We start from the raw sequence: 27,406 nt of genomic DNA, 5'->3' as shown, positions 1-27,406 counted from the left end.
AAATATACTTGCTTATATGACAATATTAATTTTTTCAGGCTCTTTGTCGGTCTATAGTAACTTTAAATTAAAAGAAAGTACAGGTTTTTCTTCTCTGATACTAAGAAATCATGGAAAATAATCCTATTAAGAACAAATATATATGCACAATATCTGAAAGATAAATCACGTCTTTTGAGATATATGGGGCTGATTTTTTTCAATTAAGAAAATATTTTCTTCAAATAGAAAAAAAAACCCAAATCCAGAATATATCAGAAGACAAAGAGATTAGGAATCCAAGAACAGATTATTTAAAATGGAGTCAAGAGGAAGCTCATGTTCGAAGCTATTATATCTTCCTCCTCTCTCGTTGGTCATATCTGTAACGTGACATAAGATATTTTCTCCTCAGAACCTGATTTAAATTTCACTGTAGTATTTACTTGGTATACAGAATCCTTTCCTGGATTCCCTTTACACAGTGTATCACTTTCTGCTTGAAGAGATTTTCCAGATAGAAATAATAATATTATTTTCCTTTGATACTCTAGATTGCTTATTCTCCTATCATTAGTGTAAGCATCCTATTTCTTGGTCCAATACACAAATTTTTATTTCTCTTTCAGTTTGCCTGTTTAATAAAAAAAAATCCCTGAACCCTCTCTAGAAAATGCATTCTCCTCTGTACCATTCAATTAAATTTCAAAGTATCTTTAGTTTATCATTTCCTGACATCATTTCTGAGTGAAATTTTCCAGAAATTACTTTTTAGTCTTTTCATTTTCTTTTTTTTATTTTTCTTTCTGTTCAGACCTGAAAGGAATTTATAAGGATTGGATTTTATGTTGAAAATATGTTAGAAAATCATATTGATGCCTTCTTGTTGAAGAAAATATGCATTTTAATGCATACAAAGACTAATTTTAAGTATTTTTCATTTCAATATTTGTGCAAACAGTGTAATTCATAACATGAAAGTGCAACATATTTTAACTTAAAAAAAATACTTTTCAAACTCAAACTCCTATTTGAAGACATGTTTATGTAGCATCAAAAGTACAAAATGGATGAGTGCAGGAGAAGTGAATGGCTATTCATTGAGAATTCATTGAGACTATTTTTTGAACTCCTAATAAATAAAACACCTGATTAAAGCTATAGAAGAGAAGTGATAAGGAAAACTGAACTGAGTTTCCATGCTACTTAAGACTTTGGCTTTTCACTGTAAATGTGATCTTGTTTCAAGCTGTGAATGAGTTTAAAACTTCATGTTAGTAGCCGCATTAGAGATACTGTAATAGTGGTGGATCATTCCCGTGAGAAAGGCAAGCAAGGCTTGTGTGACTCCTGTGTAAGAGAGCTATCTGTCACAGATGTCACTTTATCTGATTGAGACTCCTTAGCTGCTGCTATACTTGCACCCTTCTCTATATCAAGACCTTTTGCATCTACAAGCTGCCAGCAGGGGAGTAAAAAAAAACCCTTCTTCTGATGAGATAGCATTGAGATCTTTGTGGCTTTTTGTCTCAGCATTTAAACAGAGGATTTAATTGGATGACATTTGAACTTTGAAAGAATCTAAATTCTTGTGGGATATGGGTTTTTTTCAATGTATTTTATAACTTTACCATCATTTTACATTTCTTATACCATTAGCCCTGTATGCAGACAGTCTGTCAAAATACATTTAGATCTTTTTTCTGATACACTGGCAGAACACTTGTGGCAGAACACACGTAGTCAAAATTTTGTGATCATTCTGATGAATAAAACAGCACTGATGAGATCTGTCCAGATCACTAAAATGTAAAACTAAGACAACAAAAGCTATTGATAGCTTGATTATTTTTTTTTTTCTAGTGTTTGATTTTGATGGGTTCTTTCCCATGCAAAAAACTGAAGACGAGGAGTACACAATTCATTACCGAATAAAATCACCTTCATTATGAGACAGTTTGTGGGCCACATGTTCATGTGGTAGAGGACAACATGTACTAATGTTTGCAAAACAGATTGTGAGCAGGTTTCACTCTACGTCTCCAGCACACACATATGCATACAGCATCAGCAGCTGAAATTGCTTTGTCCAGACAGCTGTCCAAACCAATTTTTGCAAAACTTATTTTTGATATTGGAGGAGATATAACTGGCGTCATTGCCTTCACTGATTTATGGGAGGAATGGGAATCTGGTTTTACTCTTGCATCTCTTACCAGACCACAAATTCAGAAAGTAACAACATTACTCTCATTTGCTGATCTGTTACGAATGTGCGTGGTTTTATGGTGAGAATAATGCAGTAAGACAAAAAAGCAACCTGAAGAATGAAGGAGAAATTGAGGTTGTTGCAGACATTCACTCTATTGTTTATGATTGTACATGTAAAATTTATGGATTTACCACTTCTTTGTAATGTATTTACTCAAGGAAGCTCTCTTATAAATCATCTGTTTTCCAATAGGAACCTACATTTTTCACCCTAATCTCTACTTGAGTTCACTGAGGCAAGAAGGGGTCAAATGATGAGCCCAGTGTTACATGATGAGTCATTGAATGAACCAAGTGCTAGGATCCTCCTTGCCCCTGGTCCTTTATATCAACAAGCCACAGGGGCTTTGTGCTGCTTCTTTCATCTGCCTTTAAATCCGAAGTGCTAGTTAGGAATGTCTTCCATTAAATCTTTGTGTGGCTCAGACAGTGCAAAAAATACAGTCCTTGAGATGCTCTGTTCTTGTACTGCATATGTTTCCCTGTTTTTTTCTGAGACACCCTTTTTGCTGAGATTTGTTTACTGGTCTCCATAAATCAGCATTCTCATCAGATGTGGTAATGAAGTCCTAAGAGAACCAGCCAATATTTCCACAGCTGTTAAGTAGTTATCTAAAGATTTCCTTCTTTTTGGGCTTGATTCACCACTGGGTTTCCTCAGGTTTATACTGGCGTAAGTCTAATGGGTTCAAATTGGTTGCAGTAAATCAATGCACAGAACTAGTCCCTGACCTGGTGTAAATCAGCAGAGCTCCACTGCATCCACATGCAGCTATCCTTATTTTTACCAGCTAAAGCTCTATCCCATGGAGGTCAGACTAGCCCAGCCATGAACATGCTGTTGTGCCAGGTTCAGCTGTAATGACCAGGTATTCCCAGGTGTAGTGTTAGAGTTACACTTTCAAAAATGAAAATCAGGTTTGATTAGAATGATAAAAGAGACATTTTTTTGTGTGTGACTGTTTTGTTGTCATCTGTTTCCTTTTTTTTTTTTCCTGCAAAAACAGCACTGCCTTTCAGAGCTGCACTTCTGAGGTTTCGTCTGCAGCAGTAAGAAAACCAGTGTCTGCAGGCTAACAGAAGAGCAGATGTAAAATAAATCCTTTGGAAGATATTTAATGCATGTGAAAAGAAGAAACAAGAAACCATAGCTACACAAACTAAACCATGGGCAGCTCCCTCTGTAGTCTTTCTACATATTATCAATTAGGCTGTGAGCAGACAAAAACCTAGCCTTGCACTTGGATCTGTAGATCCACTGAAGTCAGAAGAACTAACCATGTATAAAATTGGTGTCCTCTAAGATCTCACCAGAACTATAACTCCCTTTTGACTGGAATGAAATGTTCTGTTCCACTGAAGTAATTTTAAACTTTTTAATAAATAAAATTAATAGAATTTTTGAAATAAACAGACCAGTAAAAAATTGTTTTTTAAATTTTAATATACAATCACTTTTTATTTACATCTGGTTTTTTGGGGTTTTTTTTTAACTGATCTACAGCATATGTATTCACAGAGGTGATACTCTTAAAGCCACCTTTCACACACAAAAATCTTCAGCAACAAAAATGCTTTTGTCTGCTTTTCTTCCATGCAGATTTATGTATGTTTATGGAGAAGCATATTGACATTGGGCTCTATCTCTTCTGGAATTCTCAGTGTCACAAAAGCAAAGAAAACAACATTCTTATCCAATATTGAAGCCTTTGTTTATCATAAAGGAACCATAATATATGGAGAAAAACATGACAATTGTCCACTACTAGCCATTTCCAGTGCATTCAAAAACTAGAACAAGCTAAAACTAAAACAGTCCTAAAAACATGAGGGAAATTCCTTTTGCTTTCAACAAGTGCAGTATCTGTTACAATTTATGACTTTGAGAATTTTCAGCCTTCTTAAAGCTGATGTGTAGGTGAGAATAGATATATAAATTCTCCTAAGATTTTTTTTTTAAAGCATGTATGCACACATTTCCTCTATCATTGTATATAGTTTAACTGTTGTGCTTATTAAGTATTAAAGTGGCAAGTAAGTAAAATTGAATTTTGACAGAGAAAATTTACCAGCATAGGAAACTGTATGTGCTCTCTATGAATAGAAAGTAAAATTTATTTTGTCATGTAAATGAATGCAAATATAATGGAATAGTTTTCATTTTACTTATGTTACCAAAAGAAAAACACAAAAACTATACCTACTGACAGACTTAGGTAACATTTTCATTTAGTCTGTGTTCACTTTAAAGGGCTGGAAAATTCCTTTTTGCATGATGGCAAAAAAATTGTCATAGTTTAATCAGAATTTCTGATTTATGGTTAATACCTGTTAACTAGATCCTTGGTGCATTGTCAACATTAGGGTCTCCAGCACTCTTATTCCAAAAATGCAAAACTGCATAATGTACTTGAAAACTTTTTTTATTAAAGAATTAATGTGCCTAAATATACATGAGATTTCAAAGAAAAAATAGCTAAAAAGTTACTCAACTTCACCTTTAGTTAAAATGTTTCAATACATGCTTAGCTTTCTGGGTTTGCTTGCCATCACCATGATTTTTTGCCAATACTTTTACTACTATTTATTCCTTATAAGAGAATTCCTCTGTTTCCTTGTAAAATTCTTTACACAGGGCTCTAAAATAAAATAAATTGTAGGTTAAATCTTCTTACTTCTGACAGATTTTGTGCTACATCAATCTTTCAAAATAAAAAGTCTAAATCCTCCAATTTTCCCAGTCTCACTTCTGGAGGCAATTTTACTTTTCTTTTAAAGGGAAATAGCAAGTAGATCTAATTCTGTCAACAACACAAAGCATAGGATGAGTGCAGCTTAAGTTTTGCACAATTTGTATATATACTCACATATATTCAGAGAAATAAATTAACTGATGTAACAAAATATTTTTGTTTTGATGAAAATTTTTATCTAGAGAATTTTCCATTATAAATGCAGTAGAAGTAGAAAATATACATTTTAAAGGAGTACATATAGAAAGCAAGAACTGTTTTAAGAAAATGGAAATACAAAGCAAATTACATCAAATTTTGAATGCACAGATGCACATATACATTTAATTACCTGTAATATTCAAGTTCCAATATTTCATGCACAGCATATTATTTTTCTTATTTAAAATGTTGAGACATCATGATAGGTACACCTAATAATTACAAAAGAGAAATTTAAAAAAAAAGAAAAAAAGAAAAAAGAAGGTTACTCTTTTCCTACCTGTCCTAAATGGGAAATAAAAGTACGATTATTTTTCATTTTTATATATAATTCATATATTCCTAATTTTATATCATTAGGATGGTTAAACACCCCAGAAACACTGTTTGTGATTTTCTGGAGATACAGAATTAATTTCCATTTAAAAAAATATTACACTTTTCAATCTGTGAAATTGTGTCATTTCACAGATTCATAGAGAAGATATTTTCAAAATTTAAGCTGAATTCACAGAGATTGTTTATGTGTATTTTTATTTTTTTATTAAAAGTATGGACTTCATTTCTAGAATTTAAAATTCAGGGAAAGATACTATGAGCTATTCATTTTATGCTAAAAAATAAAGCAGAATCTGAAGATTACTTAAGATATTATATAGATTATCTGAGTCTATATATTGTACAAAATTAAATTTATAATGATTGGTAAACGAATTTCCTGATTGAAGTCATCAGCTGAAGCTGCCTTGTACAGATTTACTGTTGAAGCCTCCAGTGACCTGTTTAATGACCCTAAACCTTAGTGTCAGAAGTTCTTTCTAATCCTTAAATATCTATGTCTAATAAATCGAGGAGGCTAATAAAAGGACTTTACTTTTTGTATTGATACAAGTATGGATTTATTTACTGCAAATTACTCACCAGAGAGAGACATTTCATTGAAAAATATCCCTCAAAAGTGATTAATTAAAACACAGGTGTCATCTCTAAAAAAATTGCTTTAAATTGTATCATCGGAGGTAATTGACAATACATCTTTTTAATTTAATTTTTGATGTCTTTACCATCTTTCTTTTGAGGTAATTTTTTAAGTACAAATATTTTCTATTTTTTTGCTGTGCTGAGTACAAAAAATAAATCTCTTAAAAAAAACACTGAATATGTCTTACACTCCAGCAGCAAAAAAGAAATTAATTTGCTTACTCAATTCATGGATAAATTAACATGTAGTTTAGACTGAAGATATGATATTAGAAATATGTATGCATTAAAGCTGAGGGCTTCACTGAGGCTTTTTTTTTTGTTATTTTTCTTAAATGAATGTGCAAAGTTGAAGATTGTTCTGGGTGACAATAGTACTTAAAAAATAAAACAAATTAAGATATGGAAATTAATTCTTAAAATGTATTACAAACCTTAACTATGTGCTGCTGCAAAGTCAGGTAGTAAGAAAAATTACTGTGAGTTCACAGGATTCAGTATTTTTCTTTTATTGTTCTGGTTGCATATTACAGTTCTTTTAATTGTGAGGTATATTTGCACAGGAGCTTTACTTAGTTCAGGGGCTCAGTTTTGTGACTTGAAGTTTAAAAAAGAGGTTAAAAATTCACAATCTATGGGATTATGTATCCACTGATAAAAGTGATTTCCTTACCAAAGCTACAGTTCATAGAGACACAAACCAAGCCCCAAAGTAAGACAAAAGTTATGGGAAATTTGTGTCTAAGCTGATCTCTCTCACTTGGGGCTTGGCTCAACCTGCAAATGTGATGCCACAGAGATCCAGAAGCCAGACCCACACTTAGCAAACAGCTTTGTTTTTCCTGTTGAAATATTGGTAGCCAGCACAGTAACAATGGAGTGGGAACAACTGATTAGCCTCTTAGTGCCATATTAACTCATAATTCCTGTCTCAAATGAATCTCACACCCCATCTCTTTGAGCAGCATCATAGAAATCAACTAACTAATTAAGTCATCTAATAGCATTATGATGACAATAGTTTGATGATTATTGCTCTTTTTCAGTAGCTAAGAAATTTAGTAAGAAATTTTCATCAGCCTTATGTTCCTGCTTTATCTAATTAACCAGCTTTGTGTACAAAGAAACAAAAGTGCAAAACAACAAAGAACACCCCACAATAAAGTACTGTTTTATATACTTCCATGAAAAGTTAGGAGAAAGCAATGTCTCAGAAGTGACCTACTTGGATTTCTGCTTTTAAACAGCCCAAACATATACTACCCATATACTGTGACTTGCATTCTGTGTAACGTCCTACATAAGGCTCTGTCACCTCACACAAGGCACACAAGGCACAGAGCTTCAGCTTTGAAAGTCTCTGGTGGGAGAGCAGCACCCTTCATAGAGTTGCTCAGGAGAGAGAAAATTGTTTTCTCTCTTTTGGGTCATTTTGTTTTATTTTAATAGTTTCTTTGTTTTGTTTGTTTTAGCTTAAAGCAGAAAACATTTTATTAGAGGCATAGAGGTACCTGCTTGGACTAAGTCCATGATTTTCAGTTCTGTGAAGATGATTACAGAAAGACCAGCCAGATGGGCAAACTCTGTGGTACCATAATTTGAAGCATTCTGAATAGTTTTGTGGTCCAATTTTCAGTAATTAATTTTATTTATACTATGAGAATACTGTGTGATATTTCACTGGACCTTTGGATTATGATCATAAAATACATAGCTGGATAATCTCTATATGGAAAGAGCATATTTTGTATAAACTTGAGAAGGAAATAGCCTTCTGAGCTAGCAACTGGGAATAGAACACCATTACCTAAATAAAAGAAGGTATATCACATTTAACTTCTAAGCCTTTTCAAAAAATCTCTGGAAATATCCAGTAACTAAGCACAGTCAAGGAAAGTGGCTTGGTAAAGCACATCTAGAAATGGGCTCTTTGATACAAAACTGAAGACAATTTCCTCCTCTATTGAAGATAAGAGCAATTTTACTATTGATTTCTGTGGATGGAAGTGCCCAATGCAGCCTCCCTTTTCTGACTGTGCCACTCACTGCTTGAGCACAGGGAGTGAATGCAACTGGGTTCCTTCCCTTCCATCATCTGCTATGTCTGCTCAGGCTGCAGGCTCTCTCCTACTCTACAGGGACTTTCTCTGATGGTGTGTTTGAGAAGGGGAAGCAAAATGCCATCCAGTCCATCAGAAACATCAGAAACCACCATGGTACAGATCAGAACTGTCTTTCATTGCCAAGCATTGATTTAATTAAGGCAGGACTGCAATCAAAAGCTATATGTTCTTACAGTCCCTCTGCTTATGTATTCCGAGGTTTAATAATCCTATTTCTTTATTCCAGAATCTCTAGTATATAAACATTAATTGTATCTTTCTTTAGCTTATTAAATAAAGAATCAACTGCATCCAGCCAGCAGTCATTTACTGTATTTGATCACTTTTGGTTCTTATTCACTCTGAGTGACATTAAATAGAGGTGTGAGGTTTCTCACCAGAGTTGGTCTTCTGGCAGACTAGTTACCAAAAGACAGGAGATGGAAGAATGTTAGTGTTATTTGCCTGATTGATAGCTAACAAGGCCCTTTCACGAAGACACTTGTAGTGTTATTGCAGCCTGCGATCCAATTAGAGGATAGATCCCTTTTAGCACTGCTCTCCTTCATCTACCTCTGTGCTATATTAGCCTACTGCAAAAAAATAGGCAAGCTTTTACACTAATCTTTAAAAAGACTTGTGTGAGAATATACAGTAGAATATTTATTAGGCATAAATATGTATGTCTATATATTCACGTGCATACTCATTGTGTGCATACGAGAAATGAGGGAGACAGGCACACACACATCCACACAAAAAATTCTTAAAGACCGTACAGTAATCTGCCTGTGAAATGGTTAACAGGAAAATAAATCGACATTCCTTTCTATGTGTGTTGCAAACATTATTATCTCCAAGTCACATTTTAATTTCATACTTGATGCTTCAGCTCATGCCATGTTTTTAGTTAGCAATGGCCTGTTAAGCTGCTAATTTATATACTGTTGTGAAGGCCTCTGTAAATGCTGCACTATAAATAATAGAGCAGTGATCCATAACAACCTTCCATGTAACAGCGCAGAGTCCACTGCAGCTAATATGAAAGAACTGCTGGTTGCTAGGTGCCAAAATGCTGCCTGCCTATTTAGGAACTGCTATAGTTTTGTCTCCCTGCTAAGATGACAAAAGTGTAATTAGAGATTAATCAAGAACTACATTAGTGCCACAGTTTCCTGCAGGCTGACTTTTGTTGCTCACCAGCAGTTAAGTGCATCTGCTTGTATTTGCCAGTTCTCTGGAGATTTAAAAATTTATTGTCATATTTACAGGGACAGCTATAGTAAGAGTTATCAAACCCTGAAGGAAACTTGGTAAAATGCATATAATTTGTAGTTGCAAAGATGGCTCTTTGTATTTATTTTATAAACATTTCACATCTGAGAAAGGTTTTAAATTTCCTGCCGCCACATACTTAATTCTCTAGGATGATGGGAAGAGAACTTAGGCCCAGACTCTTTTATCCTCTACTGAAGCTTCACATGCATAAAACTGTACAACATTTTTAGCATTCTTATTTCATTCTAAGTCTTTTGTAAGATTCATTCAATATCATTACAGATCTTCCTTTTTTCTATTCTGATAGTAAGCAACTTAAAAAACTGCTGAAACATTTGAATACATTTATCTGCTCATTATTTCATGTCACTAAATTGTATATTTAAATTCATGAGATAGCACCTTGATTGTACAACCACTTGTATATTTTTTGTTACAAAATTAGCACTTACTTGCTCAGGGTCCTCTTCATTGCATCATGTAGAAAAAGTCACAGAAGAATTTTGTGCAGAAATTTTTAGTAAATAAAGAAATTCTGAATTTAATTTATTCTTTCCAAATAAAGAACTTAAAAATTATCCAAAATTTTCTTAGGAACCAAGTTACGTTCCTGGCTAGTTTTTACAATAATTTAAAGACGACAGACAAAAAAACAGATGGAGGATATTGGCACTTGTCCAAGGCTGCAAAATAAATCACTGTACCTCCACACGGATCTCGGGCATTCTGTATATTGTGGAAAACCTTGAACTGTCTTTAAATGAGAGACTGTTACACTGCTGGAATGTCTGCTCCAAAGGCTTCCCAAAAAATCTTAGGAAGCAACCTATGTAGAGCACTGTGCTATTCAGTATCCAAGCCCAAGAATAGGTTTATTTGTGTAAGATCATGTCAAACATGGCACCATCACTGGTATTGAGGAGAGTAAGCCTAGTACAAAGTTAAAAAGCCGATTTTGAACACATGAGCAACAATCTTTACAGGGCAACCAAGAACAACCTACTTCCATTAACAAGATCAATGACTACTGTCTAACGAGTCAATGAAAAGCACCAAAAAACCCCAGTAAAAATGCAGAGATTGTGCAGCTGACTCTGAATAACTTCATTTAAAACAAGAAGAGCGAACCCAAGTACAGGAAAATGCTGTATAAACAACTCTACTGTGAATGGATTAATAGTACAAAACTGCAGTCCAGCTTTCCTTCCACACCAAAGCACTTTTAGAAAAGAGATAAAATTATATGTATGTAACGTGGTAGCTGGGTAGTAAAAGAGTAATCACCTATAAAAATTATTGCTACTCATTGAATTTTTATTGCTACTTATTATATTACATATACATGTAAACACACTACACACACACATATAGATATGTATAAACCTATATATGAATATTTGTGGAGAGAAAAAGAGATGCATGCATATACATATACATATATATACACACATTTATTGCTTTTTGCAGAGTTGTAGGCAAGAAATTCCAGTGCTGAGACAACAGAACAAGAATTCTTGGATGGGGAGTTCCTAGATATGGTTATAATCACTTAACTCTGAAATATGACATATGACTCTGTGAATTTATTCATAGGTCATTTCCTCAATGGAAAAACAGAAACTATAGTATTTTCAAAGAAAAAGCAGAGCTAGGCAAATCCCCCCTCTACTTGTTAGAGATTACTCCAGATTTTACAGTCCCTTTGATTTACACCAGGACAGAAGCTTGTAGAAAATGGGATTAACAATCAGCTCCTCATTTAGTGCTTCCTAATCTTTTTGTTTCCTCTTCCTTTCACACAGATCTTTATAATACCTGCAAGATAATATTTGGGTAGATTGTGTTCTTTCTTATGTAGAATCTGGAGTTCAGATCAAATATTTTGAAGGTAGTATTTTCTTGCTTCTTAACATCTACCATAAAAAACAATATGAAAGTTTTTGGCTTCATTAAAATACTAGTAAGCCTCAAAAACAGATGAACATCAAAAGTTTGGAAAAATAATTTACTTATTGGTCCAGTTTTATCTCTTTTACCTAGAAACATGGTAAGAGTTCAGTGTCAATATGTGCTTGTTCTATGTTCCAAACATTAATTTCATTTCCCATCCTCTGTTTTATTTTTCATAAAGGAAAATAGCTCACAAATACAAGGCCATCTTATTTAGAAATTCTTTTTCTCATAAGGGAGCCGTTGAAGGGCTTCATCTTTTAAATACAAAATAAAAAGTTCTCTGTCCACTAACAAAATGCAACTTTTTGTCTTGCAAAAATAGGAAACTCATTATACAGAAGACTATGAAAGAGTAAATATCTATGAATTCAAGCTGGAGGAATAGTAATGATGATGATGATAATGATGATGATGATGATGATGATGATGATAATGATGATGATGATGATGATGATGATGATAATAATAATAATAATAATAATAATAATAATAATAATAATAATAATAATAATAATAATAGTTCTACAAGAAGGCATTAAGAGTTTAAATCCTAGGTAAAGTTATCTTGTCTTCCAGACTGTTGCTCTTCTGCATTGGTAACAATTTTGTCTCAATATGATAAAGAGTAGGAGCTGCCAAATATCAGATATCACCATAATCAAAATTTATAATCATGAACTGTGGTGCCACCATAACCGTGAGCCTGAACTCTTTAAATATTTGCAAAAATGGGTGACAGCTCTATCAATGATTCTGAACCAAAGTTCTCTGGAGCTATTGGTTTTCTGGGGGAAGGGCTGTTGCATATTTATAACTTTTTTTCTTTAAACACAGTTACTGAAGATTATGACAATTCATACTGCCTTTTTATATCTAGATCACAAGAGAGTAGAAGAGATACACAGTAAGGGAACCTGCTTGGCTACAGTGTGGTGTTTAGCACTCTGAGTATGTTCATGGTCTAATTTTAACTGTTGGAGGAACATGAAAATTGAGTAAGGAAGCAGCTTCCAATAACTGTCAGAGATGGAGGAGAGCAGGCTTTCTAGATGATGGCTTCAGTTTTTGGGAAGCTCAATTCCAGGTAGTGTCTATTAACAAACTTCAGATTATACCAAGGAAAAACATTAAAAGAAAATAAGAGTTAATTTATCAGTAAAACTAAATATTTTTTATTCTCAGTCTTGAGTTTTAAGGAGGCGATTATGTATCAAAATAAAACCTAAGTTATCCAGGATTAAGGAGGAACATATGTACAACTCAGTCACTTGGGATCAAACACTAGATCCAAATGGCAGCTGCAAAGCACAGATGAACAATTTTGTTCAACATAATTACCTTGATTGCAGCTAATCTGATCTGGGTTGGAGTATGTGTATGTATGTGTATCTAATCTTACATAAGAGTTGATGTGTTTTCTGGCTGAATTAGGTCAAAATACAAAAGACAAAATAGCTAATAAATACAGAACATTATGAAAATTTGGATTCTACAATTGTACTGTTATTTCCACAAACTCACTGCTTTGATGAAAATTGTTTATTACATGGCTAAATTCTTAGCTAGAAGGCATCTTATGGGCTTTGAAGATTTTGCCATAGTCCTGGAAATTTAAAAAAAAAAAGAAAAAAGAAAAAAAAAAAGAAAAGAAAAAAAAGAGCAAATTGCTGTGCTTTTCTGTAATTTTGTAAAGCAGGGTATTTCAAGATAAATTATACTAACAGACGGTATCTGTTTTGTACCACAAAACACATGTAAAATACCTGTAATTTCATCATTTCGAGGCATGCATGAGAAAAGGTAATAAACACAAACACATCCATATTAGTTTGTAGACATGCAGTCTTCATAAGTTAGAAAGATCTCAGGCTTGCTAAATATCAAAAATGGGATCCTACAGCACACCAAACTACCTAAAATTGCCTTCAAATTTAAGATGCAATTTATTTCAAATGATTTGTAGATATCAGTGCTAGCATACACAGTTACTGGATGTCTGTGTGTAGCAGTGGTTGGGTTGAAACTGAACCAATTTTTGGGTTATAGATTCTGTTGTATTTAGCTCATTAAAAATGCATAGGTAGATATAAACATGTGACGTAATATAGTTTTTTAATGTCCTGATTTATTCCAGTTTTTCTTTTTCTTAATAATTTAAAGTGCCCGTTTCTGCAAAATATTTTATCTTCCAAATATTTTTCTTTCCCAATTCACACATTATATTTCCAAATTTTATTGTTTTCAGTGTGGTTTCCTGTACTTTGCTCTTTTACCAATTCAGGAAGCACTTACTAGACCTGAACATATTTTCTTTTCTTGTATTTGAAAAAGTGAAAAATAAGCTATTGCACTGTTACTTTGCACTGAAAACTGTGACAAGAAGGAAAAGGAGAATCAAGTAAGAAGTAGAACAGTGAGCTTTAAGTTGCATATTAGTACATTGAATTTTATTAGACAGTATTTATTCCCTTGAACTCACACCACCCTGAAATGTGAGAATGTTTCTAGGAAAAACCTTTTCATAATAGATGAAGATACTTAACATTTTATTAAATTTTTTCTCTTTTACTAATATATCCTAACAGTAGTTATAATCCACATCATAGTGCATTTTCTTAGGACACATGATATAATCCAATTACTCTTAGGCACTGTTTACATTTCTTAGACTCTATCACAATTTTTGTCTTAAAACACTTTTAAAAAGAGTGTCATGGACATTATCCTTTTTGAAAAATCCCAGTAAGCTTCTTCTGTGTTGCAAGGCTCTCACATATCATTAAGCAGTTGGTTACCTACAGAGATAACCCAGACTCGTAGGAGAAACTAGGGGTTAACCCATCACCTTGTATTGCACTATCAAACTTTTAATTCATTATAGAAAATTTAAAAATGCATCAAACCAATCCAAGTATTTCCTTGAAATCTAAAACTGCAACAGATACTGTGTCAAGAAGTTTAAATAACTTTTGTGAGCCCAAAAAGTTTTGGTAGATTAAATTGGGTGAATCACGTGATCCATTTACCCTTGCACATTATGGATGTGCAGAGTTCATCACATCAGCAAAGAGAAAAATAGGAAGTTTTCCATAGTAAACTTTAAGGGTTTTATCACGATCATCTATGTTAAACATAGTTCCATGAAACAGAGCCTTCATTTCCTAAGGTTTGTCCCTTGTGTTTGATTGAAGGTTCTGATTAATGGTTCTACCCTAATTAGGGCATTCAAAAGGTCCTTCTTGCATTAGTTTTTTACTTATGTCCACAGACAGAAATTTATAAGATGGCCTTGGATAGTTTATGTTGGTACTCCTCTGCCTACTCTCTTGTATAGGGGAACTTATATAAACTTCTTTATTTTTAAAATCCTTGTTTGACTGTCAGTGTTGCTCAAGCTTGAAAAATGAGGACAGTAAGATAGGCACACACCATGATGTCACTTTTTCCAGTCCACGACTACAAATGATATCAATGAAAATTAGGTGGCCAGGAACCGTGAAACACTGAACTGAAAGCATATGAAGGAACTAACTGCCAGAGAAATAAGGACTATTCACCTTGCAGCAGAGACCATTCTCAAGGAATATGCACAAACTTCAGGCAGACACAAAGCTACAGTGTACAAATTGTCATGGCATGGCAGAAGGTAATAACTGTGGTTTTAAACAGATGAATTCTTTGGGACAGGGGAATTTTCCTGTATCTCTGTTAACCTAGAGGCGTAGGAGCTTCTCCCATCCCTGCCATCAGCTGCCTCCTCACACTAGGGCTGTGCTCCAGACAGATTGCTGCTCCTGGGGGTGTCCTTTTCAGGAGCCCAGATCCAGGAATGGTATTCCAGCACTGGCTAGGCAGCTTCACTGCCTCTGATGTGTCATTGCCAAAAAACCTCTAAGACATCTCAGCGCGGCAGATCAGTGAGTTGGGGGGTAAAAGCAGGTTACCCAGTGGGTGGAAGCTGGTAATGGGCATTTTATTGCAAACTCTCTTTAAACCTGTTATCCTTAAGGATTATTCAGATGACCTTTGTCATGATTTTGATTTCATAAAATGGCATTGAAACAGTGCTCATTTACACAACTCATTGTGCTTTTGGGCAATATTAACAATCTTAACAGATTTACCTCTTTACTGCTGGACTTCTTTAAGTAAAAGGATAATCTCATATTAAACTGCACATCCTTTTTACCAAAAGCAACCAAGTTGAACGAAATGTAGCTCAAATTTCTGATAGATTCAGACTAATCTAAAGACAGTGAAAAAATTAAACAATGAACTCCTGTTCCAATATCTGTTAGTCTTACTCTGAAGAGCTGTAGAGATGAAAAATAATAACCCAGACTTGTTAACATCAGATTTTTTCCTACCATACATATACTCTGTCCAGGAAAATAATATTTTTCTGACAGAAAAAAAATAAGACAAAATAATATTTATTAAAATAATATTTATTTATAATTAATAATATTTATATAATTTATCTATAAATTAATAATTATTTGTTATTATTCTTCAGCAGAATTTTTTCTTCCCTGGTTCAGTGAAATAACTCAACGTGAGACTCCCTTCTTTTGATGGCATTGCTGCTACCAGATGTTGGGTCACATTTCAGAGCTGCAGGCAAATGTTTCACATTTAACTCGTTGCTGCTCACTGTGATTTGCTTCACTTTCTAAAATTCCAGTGCAGATGCTGATCTCCTTTGCTCTCCCTCTTCACTCCCCACAGTTACCATCATCACTGGCTGAAGACAGTACATGGTTCTTGGAAATGGTTGAACACATCCCTATCTCTAGGAGACCTTTTTATTCCTGGTTAGTGATTGATGTTTGACAAACCAGAAGGTCCACAAGTGGCTGGGTTGCACTTGTGGTGTGATGTTACTATGTTTAAATAATAACAGATACAGACCCTGGGCATTGAAACTCCCTGAAAAATTATATTTGCGTTATTGGGTATGATCTTTCCTTATAGTACAAATGCTGTACAATTATGCCATTTTGAGTTCTCCTTCCATACCCAGGAGTATTTTTGTATAAATCATTTTTGTATAAATTTATATAAATTTATTTATATAAATTTATATAAATTTATTTTTGCATAAATTTTGTATAAATCTATATTATAAATAGATATTTATCTTGGAAAAGTAAAACTGCAGTTGTATGTATTCAGTCTAAAATGTATGCCTGTGTCAGATAATTTTTGAATAAATCAGTAATGGTACTCAGAGTGTGCCAATTTGCACATTTTCCCAGTGATAATCATATGGTGTCTTGTCCATTATTTGTTTTAATTAAATAAGTTCCAATAGCTAAAAAAGTTAGACTTCACAATGTAAATACTCTTGCCATGATGGTTTTTTTCCCCTCCTTTATTTCCAACAGATGTGGTACATGGGTTGGCAGAAAATAATTTATTGGACCTTTTCTCATGACGGTGATCTAAATGGGAAACCACCTTAACACAACTGCTGATAGTGGTCTTAATTGCCTAACAAAACATCATTGTTTTGAATATACTAATTATTCATTAGCTGAATAAATGTCTTTTTCACGTGGGAATGTTTATCATTTTTTGAAGATGAAATATTAGCTTCTTCCTCCTTCTGTGATTTCCTTTCTTTTGTGTTGATAGTTTCTGAGTTACTATCTGAACTGTCTGCAGTCTGTCAATGGATGCTTCCCAGATCAGTACCAAATATTACTTCACTTCCATTGCTGTATAATGTTTGGTCAAAGACTGTCCATATGGTTGTTATGTCCCTAAAAGCCCTACACACCGTGGATGGTAACAACCTTGCTGTAATGCTGCATGGCTCTGATTTTCTTGAGAAACAGTCTGAAACACAGGATGAGTTTAGAGAGCAAAAGCACAGCTGCTGCTTACAGCATCATTTATGACTGTCAGGGGCACTCTTCTCATAAGCACATTCATGGAAAATAAGTTTTAACATATTTCCAGTTCTATTGAACAGTCAGACTGGGGTGCAAGGAGAATAGACCTCGGAGTGCAACAGCTTTTAAAAAAGGCTGTGAAAAAAACCAAAAACACAGTAATAATACTGCCTCTTGCTGCCATTGGTTAAATATGAAAGTATTTGTATATGAATCTGCATGTACATGAAAGCTCATGTATAGGTCATACCAAATTCCTTGCCATTTTTTCATACTCATTAAAGTGTGATATCTGATACCTGGACTTCTACCATTCCGGAAGTGTTAGGATCTCTGGTATTTGTTGTTTTTTATATCTCCCAGCTAAGGTTAAAATAATGGGATGAAATTTCTCAGGTGACAGAATCATGAAGTGCACAGATGCATGCATCCCTGACAAATAGAAATTAATAATTCTAGATCTAAGGGAACTTTTATTAATAGTATTTACTTTGAAAGGTAAACATATTTCAGAACATATTCTTGGATCAAAAATAGTCTTGTTGCATCAAAAACAGAGAAGAAAATGTGAAAATACATCATTATCTTGGGAAACTGATCCCAAATATATGGTAAAATTGCTGTTTGGGGTTTTTCATAGCATGAAAATAGATTTGAAAGAAATACTAATTTCCTGGAATGTCTGCAGGTTTGAGGGATGCTTTATCTACTTCATGAAAGGATTTAATCCCTTACTGTGTGGAGAGAAAATGCTCTTCTTACCTTGGAAGTTTAAGATAAATTGAAATGTGTTCATTAACAGTTGGGTGAATCTCTAAGTCCCAAAGTCCTCTCGCTTTTTTGGTGGGAAATGAGAGCAGGCTGGATACTTCCTTTTCATTAAGAAGAACAGGAAGACTAGTTCTAGCTCTGTATAAGATTAGCTAGAAGAAATGTGAATGGCATTGTGTATTATTCCCCTTCAGGCTTAAAACAAAACAGGCATGCCTGGAAAAGACAACAGTGTGACACATGTGTATGTTTGGAATTTATGAACTAATAATATGAGTCAGTGACTACTTTTTTGCCTAAGTGCTGAGCTCCTGGGCTGTAAAAATTTCCAGGGGATAAGAATATAACCAAAATCTGATTAAAATCCTGGCAAAATAAAGACTTTCAAAATCTAATCTACCCATATTGATTGAGGTCTCTGACATACCTTTGGAAGATTCTGTCTCCTTAGAAAACAATCATCAGATAAATGTGAGAGGAATCAATGTGAATTCTGAGAATTTTCAGTCTTTTCCTCTAAGGGAAAATGAGAAATATATTTTCATTTGCTTTGGTTTTTTTCTGGTGAATAGAGAAGTGCAGTCATGCAAAATTCCGTTGCATAGCCCTTTGCCATTTTCCTCTTTGCTCATACACTGAAGAAAAATAACAGAAGAAGCAATTAAAAGAACAAACAGATAGCATTAATCCACTCCTGCTTCTCTCATTATATCTCACTTCACTAATCCCCTCTTCCTTTTGCCATTACTTGTGACTTAAATTCTCATCTTTTCTTTAGGACTTTTGGAACAGGGCTATTCAGCCACCAGAACAATTGTGTTAAGTGATAGTTGTAGCACGAGTACAGTGAAACTGAATTTGCAAAATTATTAACATTGGAATATATTTTTCAACTCCAGTTAATTATGACAAAAGCAGTGCTCACATAAAAATGGTTAGCTGGTTAGAGCAAAAACACAAATTAGACCCTACTGAGACAGAGCCTGAAGCTTAAGGTCAAAACTTAGATTAGACACCAGACCATCAATCATAGGAGAGAGATCTGGGGAGCCAGTCTTCCAAAGTTTCAGCTGTTCACACAGTATTTGTTTAAAGAGAGAATAAAACTGGGCTAGTAGCATAATTTTCAAATCTGAAGACTACATGACAGCACCTCTGCTTTTGGCTCTGAGAGGGCCATGTGCCAGCTTAGGAAGACTGAGAGAAAAACAAGAGCCCATATTGGCTTTTGCTAAAAAAACACCCTTTTATTGCTTTTATCAAGGTCAATTCCAACAATACTCTACCCTTCATCTAGACTCCAAAGGCTGAAAAACTGAAATCACTCACAGATGTAAATGTAGTTTGAAAAGAGAAGTCATGAGCTCCCATTTAATATCTGTAGGCATTTATGTTGAGAGAAAAAGGAAGGCTAAGTGATTATCACAGACTCCTGCATCACCAGTTGAGAATACAACATGTGTTTTTAAGTGGCAACTTGTCTTCCTGAACTTCTATAGGAGTGTTTAATCCACATCTCAGGAATCAGTTCAATAGCTAATAAAAGATATTACATTCCTGTAATCTTTATATAACATTGTTACATTATCTTTTTCTTTCCCTTCACCCTTGTAATTCTGATTAGTAAATTGATGGGACTTTTCTATTGATATACGAATTGTTCAGAAGTTTCAGGAATGTCAGATTTTAATTTATTTTTCTTTTACCTCCATCTTCTCTTCGGAAGCAACCTCACAATTCCATGTTATCCTCTACTGTGAGGTACCCACTATTGTGATTCCCTGGTTTATGAACTGGATCCTCACAACACTCCTGGTGAACTTAGTCTTGTGTGGGAATTAGATGAATTTACAGAGAAGTATGCTGCCATTGTTTTCTCAACTCAGGACATACTTTCACTTTTGACAAAAATGGCCACCAGAAAACCCTTCCTTTGGTGGTAATTGTCACAGTAGAAGGTTATGAATTCACTCTCTGTTGACAGTTGCTATTTGGTTACTATCTGCACATGAATGAAAACAGGGAGTTGAAAGATTTCCCATTAAACAATCTATTGTAATAATTTAGTCTATCTGTGATTCAAAATTGATATTTGTCAGAAGGCTCTGAAACATAAACCACTCACTATCAGGGAGTTAAAGCATTTGTTTAGCACAGTAATCTTTATTTAACAAAAGCTTCACAGGTATTGCAATTTACACTGCAAAAGTATCTAGAGCAGGGGCTTGTGCTTTTACCATACCAGACCTAATAATTTTTCTGTGTTCTGCCATGTTGGAGTCTGGAATACAGAGTGTGTGCCCTTGTTTCTGATACTTAGTTATAAGATCTAGAAAAACATTGAATTTCATATAATATGAAATTCATGAGCATGTTTTCATGGTGATACATGAAAACAAATGTTAAAGTTAGATAGAAAAAGCTAAAAGTGTAAGTGTATAGATTAGAAAGTTTTTTAAATCACTGGGTGAAAAAGTTAGTTTAGAGAACAGGAGACAAGATGGAGGATTTAGGGTGTTGTCCCTTGTCCCTTCTTCTTTCTTCTTCATGTTCTTCTCCTAGAGGTTTTTGGGTAATAGTAAGTGATTGGATAGAAAATGCCACAGTGCATCACAGAGGTGATGGGTCATTGGGTCATTAAGAAAAATAATACACATGTCTACTGTTAATTGGGTAAAAATAGTTATAAAGATAAAAGAACTGCGTAGTTTGGGGCCATTTTGTGCATCAGACATGAAGCGTGCCACAAGGCCTTGTTTGTACCATCAGAAGAAAGAAATGTACCAGATTGCAAAGATTAACCTTGTAACCAGCTTGGAGAGAACTGTCAGGTTCTGTGATCACCTGTTAATAAACATGAGAAACAAGATTCTAACGAGCTCGGGAGTTTTCATTGAATAATAAGGACTGAGGTAAGTGGAACTCCCCATGAAGGAGGATCCCAGAAGAATTCAGCCCAAAGGAGGCTGAGAGACTACAGAAAAGTTGTATCCACAGAGAATTCAGCCCAAAAGAGGCAAGGAGAGAGAAATTACACTGCCACAATGAGCACTGCAGTTCTCTACACAGTGGCACACTCTGCAAAAATATTTTGACCCAGGAAATCCTTGTCGTCAATTCTGCAGGTAAGAAATTCTGCTCATCTCCTTGTGTAAAAAACTTCCCATCTCCAAAGGACGTATCATAGGGCAGGCAGACACCTAGAACTGACAAGAGGTATTTGTTGAAGCCTTTTGTGTTGGCCTCTTTTTTGCTGTATAGTTGCACTGATGGAAATATTCCCAGTATTAAATTTTAAGATGGTCAGAGAAATCATCAGATTTCAAAAATTACTCAAATTAGTTATCACCAGTTTCAGATTTCTGTCATTGGAGCCCTCCTGCCCAATATAGCTGATCCTCTGTTGCTCTTCACATATTTAATTTCTACATACGGATTTTCAAGTTATCCTATTTCCACTTAATTATGTGGAGAGCTATGGAAAGACAAATAGAGTGAACAAAAAGTGTAAATTATTTCCCAATTTAAATACAGATCAAATTTAACTTACTGAATATCAGCTGGAATTCAAGCTTATGGCCATTTTTTTCAATCAGGGCAAATTTTGAATAGCTAAATCTGAGCATTTCAGTTTGGAGAAAATTTTACACCTAATTTATAGGTTTCTGAAACTGGATGCTTGCCACAGAGATTCTAGCAGCCAGTTAATTTTTTGTGCCATGAGCAGCACGACAATTAATTCAGGGAAAATCACAAATGTAAGCCATAGCAGAGAAACAGGTGTTTGTTAAGGCTCACTGTGCTAGCCTGCTTAATGACCTCATGTTTCATTCTCTGTAACGCCTCTTAGAAGGGCTAGTAAACATAAAAGCTGCAGAAAGTATGTTCAATTACATCCCAGCATCCCATCATATAACAGCAACCCCAGGAAGATCAAAAAATAAAATGGGCTGCTAGCATCCCAGAACAAATTAGATTTCTAATTAATCCTATAGATGGAAAAAGTATCTCTGTGGTAGTTTATTGTATTAATTATCTCTCTCTTACCTACAGGATAGAGGCAACTGTGGAGAGCCATGCTAGAAATGAGTAATCAAACCAGTCTTCACTTAACTAGGCTAGCAATGTAAGACCAAGAAATTTGTATTTGGAAACTAGCAAAGAATCACTTTGAGTTTCAGCTCTAGTAAGCCCATTTGGTAAACATTAGGACAGACAAAATTTATAGAGTCAGTCAAAAAATGAGCTCGAAGGGAAACTTGGTTTTCTATCTGTTGTATATGTGGCTTCTGTCTTTCCATTAAAGTTATTATTTTCTTTGAGCCAAAATTTTACTTTTCTTGTCTTAGTTTGAATTGTGGCAATGTCCTTGCTGTTTTATGCTTTCTCCCTTTATAATTGGCATGGGTGTTTTGTGTGTAATAAGTTACATAATTGGAACTTTTATTATATATAGATTAGGTTTTTCCTTAACAAAATGAAGGAATGAAAAAAAAAGTGAAGGCTCCTCAACAGTATTTCCCTGCATTTTACTATAGTCTTTCAACATTCATAGATGATCATTTCCACAGAATGAAACCTCTGACTCAGAGCCTGAAATAATTATTCTTGTGGATTTCTATGTAATGTTCGCTTTTTGAGAATTATACTCATGTTCAACAAAAAACACATTACCTGGTTTATGCTGCCAAATCACAACTACTCACCTGCAGATTAGGTAGGATGTACCAAGATTATGTATGCCTTTTGCAATCCACAAAGAAAAACCACAAACTGAGTAGCTGGACAGTTTTGAATAGCAAATCCAAGAAAATTGTTTTAATTCTTCTTTAGACATTATGCAAGGAGGAAGAAAACACCCAACCCTGAGGTCTAAAACCTCAGCCAGCATTCAGCTCATGTTGCTTCAATCATTGCTGTGGAGCTGTGAGGATTAACTTTGGAATGGATTGCCAACCTGAGGATAGACTTGCTGGGGGGCGGGAAATGTCAGTAGCACAAACAGGCAAAAGAACTATTGTGAAGGTGTTACTGCACAAATTATAGCATCATTATATTATAGAAAGTTGAATTTCCCTTTCTGGCTTGTATTTATTTTTTAAAGTGTGAAACAAGTTGTAAAAAGTACGGTTCTTTCCCCTTAAACAGACTGTTTGTGATTAAGTAACTTGGACTAACTCCTGTTCCCTTTATTAATGAGATTAGTCATATTTCTTTACTGGCCCCAGTTCAGAAAAGCACTTAAATATGTGACTAAATCCTACTGATTTCAGTAAGATTTACACATAATTAAGTACATGCTTAATTTCACTGTTAAATTGGGAATAAGAAAAATTGAAGTAATTATCTCATTTAATACTGTGATTTCAATAACATTTAGCCATGTTAACCTGCAACATCAAGCAAACCTAACATTTTATGATGAGCTACATGAGACCAGATGGGCTTGCAAACCATGTAGTTTAAGAACACTTTTTTCTGAGTCTTTGGACTTTACTCCAGGGATCATGTAGCACTTCTTAAACTGTACTGGAAAAAAAAAATTCAATGTATGTTTTGTGCTGGTCTTACTGAAAGCCATGTTTGCATAGAAGAGGATGACTGTAGATAAATATATTACTGATTTTGTCTTTTCCTTCCTACACCAAGATTTCATGTTGCATCTCTGAATTCTACAGTTGACAACATTTTACTATGCATAAATATTCTCCCAAGCAGACTCTTCTGGAGATAAGTAGACAGTTCATTAGATTTTATGTCATACTTACAGTATCTGAAATCTTACATCTTCAAAACATTTTAGTAAAATTTAATTAATTAATGTCTCTGCAATTATGAGTGCTCATGAGAAAAGGTCATCGACGATACACTGCCAGGGCTCCAAGTGGTTATCACAGCTTCAAAGAGTCATAAATGCATGTTTTCAAAACTCTCTCTTCTCCTCAGACTACTTTGCATGATGTTAGGAACACTTAGCTTCACCTTGAGAAAGGAATACAACCTTTTAAAAGCTTGACATTTTTGTAAATCAAAATTATCTGCAGTGCAGGAGGAAAATATAAGTCAAGCTGTCTGAAAAATTACGGCTATGAAAAGTTCCTTTCCTTCCTCAGAGAAAGTTTTGGAAGAAAATCTGCTCATACACTACTTCAAGATACTTAGGTGAAAAATATATATATTTTTAATAAGTTCACAAAAGTAATCTTGAGATTAAGAATTCTAACTAGATTCTAAATTCTTAAATGTATTCTCCTCAACTGAGATATGTATTTAAGTGATTTTTTGTGTCAGAATTTTGTGCGTTTATCCCATATATTTTTCCCTTTTATTAAAACCTAGCTGTGAGTATATTTATACAATATATTTTGCTTAGGTAAGCACTGTTATGTCAATGAGCTAAGGTGTGGCATTTTTACTGCATAACCAGTCCCAAAGACCAATTGTTATTTTGCCAAAGAATCAGAAGGAAGCTTTTCACTGTCTTACACACAAAAACAAACACACACAAGCAAGAAAATGACAAATCTTTCTAGTTTGCACCTCCTGTACAGAAGCTGCCAGTAAATTTCCTGTTCTCACTGGCACAGGTCATCACAATTTTCCTGCTGTGAAGTTTTCCTTGGAGCAGAGGTGTTACTTGACATTACCATGACCACGGGGTGCCTACCTGTGATCCTCTTTCCACAGCTGTGAGATATTGCTTCATCTTCTTGCATTTCCCACCAGACTTCAACAAGCTGTATATACAGAGAGAGCATTCTAAATCTCAAATTAGGCATCTCTTATGACTACATTATCTGGCAATATATATAATGGATTTTCAAAAATAAAATAACATTTAAACTGAGCATTGTGAAATAATGCTGCAGAACTGTAATTTAAATAGCTGTATGAACTTCATGTGTCTTTTGTAAATCAGCTAGCTCCACAATGCTGGAGTAGAAGGGGTGGAAAGCCATATTGAATAAAAATAAAAAGTTTTAGCAGTCACACTTAATGTAAAAAAAGGTTTGGGTTTTTTTGTTTGTTTACATTTGTTAATTAGTTTGTTTCTTTTCCTAGGTGTCTTATCCTTTCGGTGGATCTAGTGAAGTTAGGGGTAATTTTTTTGTTCCATTCTTAGGAAGTATAGTATTGCACAAGCTAAGGTAACACCACCCCCTTCTGTTCACACTGATGCTAAACTCAGACAGCTACACATCCAGCATAGCAAAACACAGGTACTCTGGTATTATTTGCAGAGCAAATAGGAAGAACAGATTTTACTGCTACAGCTTAATCATGTACCTTAATTATATATTTTTGATTAAACTATTTGGGTCATTCTCAGAACTAGCTTATTACACGGATTTTTGAATAACAACTTGTTAAAGTACCTAAAAGAGATTGCAATTTTGCTTTAATTCTTTGGCATGAATAAATACAAAACTTAAATACTAAAATATTCATTAGGGTATTTGGAAACAATTTTTGTTATCTGTAATCATTTTCATTTCAGTATGCCTCTTGATCCTCTGTCAGAGCAGCATCTCTCCTGATTTGATACTCTGAAGGTTTCTCTGCTTGTGAGGTGGAAAGAATATTACTTTCATGCTTTCTACTTTACAGGGTCATTGTGATACACAGAAAATGCCTGTTACTAATACATTATACTCAGGTGGGTTCCTGCACATTAATTGATTAGTGCTTTAGGTTCATTAGCAGTCTAGTACACGAATGTCAATCCAAATTACTCTTTGACACAATTAAATCTGATGCCGAGTTTGGGGTTTTACGATGGCTGCTCTCATTGAAAACAGAGGATTGAGCAGTATGGCTCCCTCCATCCGTGGATGTTCATTTCCATGTAATGAGCTGAAGCAATGAGCTGAACTGGGGCTGAGCCAGGTTAAATATAATTTAGCTAAAACCAACTCTCCGGCTGTCAGCTTAGGGAAGTGAACAAGGTCACAGTGCAGCTGTGTGAGCACAAATTGGAGGAGCAGCCCTGGGGCAGGGTTGAAGAAGAAGATGGGCGTGGGGCACTTGCAGTTTTTGCTGCAGAAACTTCAACAAAGTACTTCTTTGAGTAAAGCTTTCCTTGGTTTTTCTCATTTGCCTTCTTTTACCCATGCAGAATATAAGCATTCCAAATGCTACAGAAAAATTAAGAACATTTTAGAAGCTTTAAGGAAATCACAGATAAAAAACAACCTGTGAGGATGTTTATAATGTTATTATTTTTTAAGTGCTCACACTGTTGTGATTTCACTGTTTTTGGTCTGTTTTTCAGATACATACCATGGAAGCTGCTGGTTTCCACAACCCTGTGTGACAAGGGACTGAGCAGAGCAGAGTGCAAGAGCAAATTAAAGGTGTGTTCTGCCACAGCTTCTAGCACCACAAGGAAAGAACCCAGATCAGCTAAACAAAACAGGGTGTTACAAGGAAAAACAAAGGGAAGGCATCTCAAAAGAGAGATGTTCCAGTGGAAGAGTTCAGACGAACTCTGCTTGCTGAGGTGATTTTTGGGGGCTTCCTCACCCACCATGACTCACCCAAAGGAGTTTCTCGGCTCTGTAGCTGCACATTACATGTGAAGTCAGACTCACTCACTTCTATAAGGTGAATGATTTGTGCTGCCACAGGGTTTCTGTACCTACTGGAAATAAGTCATGCCACGTCCCTCCGTGAAATTTAAAAGATTTTAGGCAAAAAACTGTTTTTCCATTGCCAGAGGGTAAAACATCTTAGACTTCACACTGATGCTAACCCGAATGGTAACTCAATCTGCAGGATGGATTTAGGGGTAGGTTCTGCATTTCTGCAGTGTCGCAGAAAAAAAAAAAGGCATTGTTCATATGTCTCATTTTTAAAGGATACACTTTTCCTTTCTTAAATTTGCATTTTATAAAGCTAAAGGTACTGATTTTTCAAGTGTTCAAAACCTCCAGCCAATACAGATTTCTAGATTAATCATGCACCTGATAGAAAAGCAGGCTTTCTCTCATGGTTCAATAGCCAAAAGCTCTTCAAATGACAATTTTCAGAAATATTGTCAGGGCCATGTTGAGACTGCTTCAAAATTCCATTTTTTGCAATCAATGGGATACTAGTTTGGATTTTTAAAATGTTTCTAACAAGATCTTCAGTTATAGCTGCTGAGCTCAGTAAAAACTGTCCTGTATGTCATTTTTCTGTGTTTTGGTCATACACTGTGCTGAACTGTTCCTCCCAAAGG

This window comes from Cyanistes caeruleus, chromosome Z, assembly GCF_971803275.1.
Source record: "Cyanistes caeruleus chromosome Z, bCyaCae1.hap1.1, whole genome shotgun sequence".
Classification (NCBI taxonomy): Eukaryota; Metazoa; Chordata; class Aves; order Passeriformes; family Paridae; genus Cyanistes; species Cyanistes caeruleus.
Note: the sequence above shows the minus strand (reverse complement) of the source record.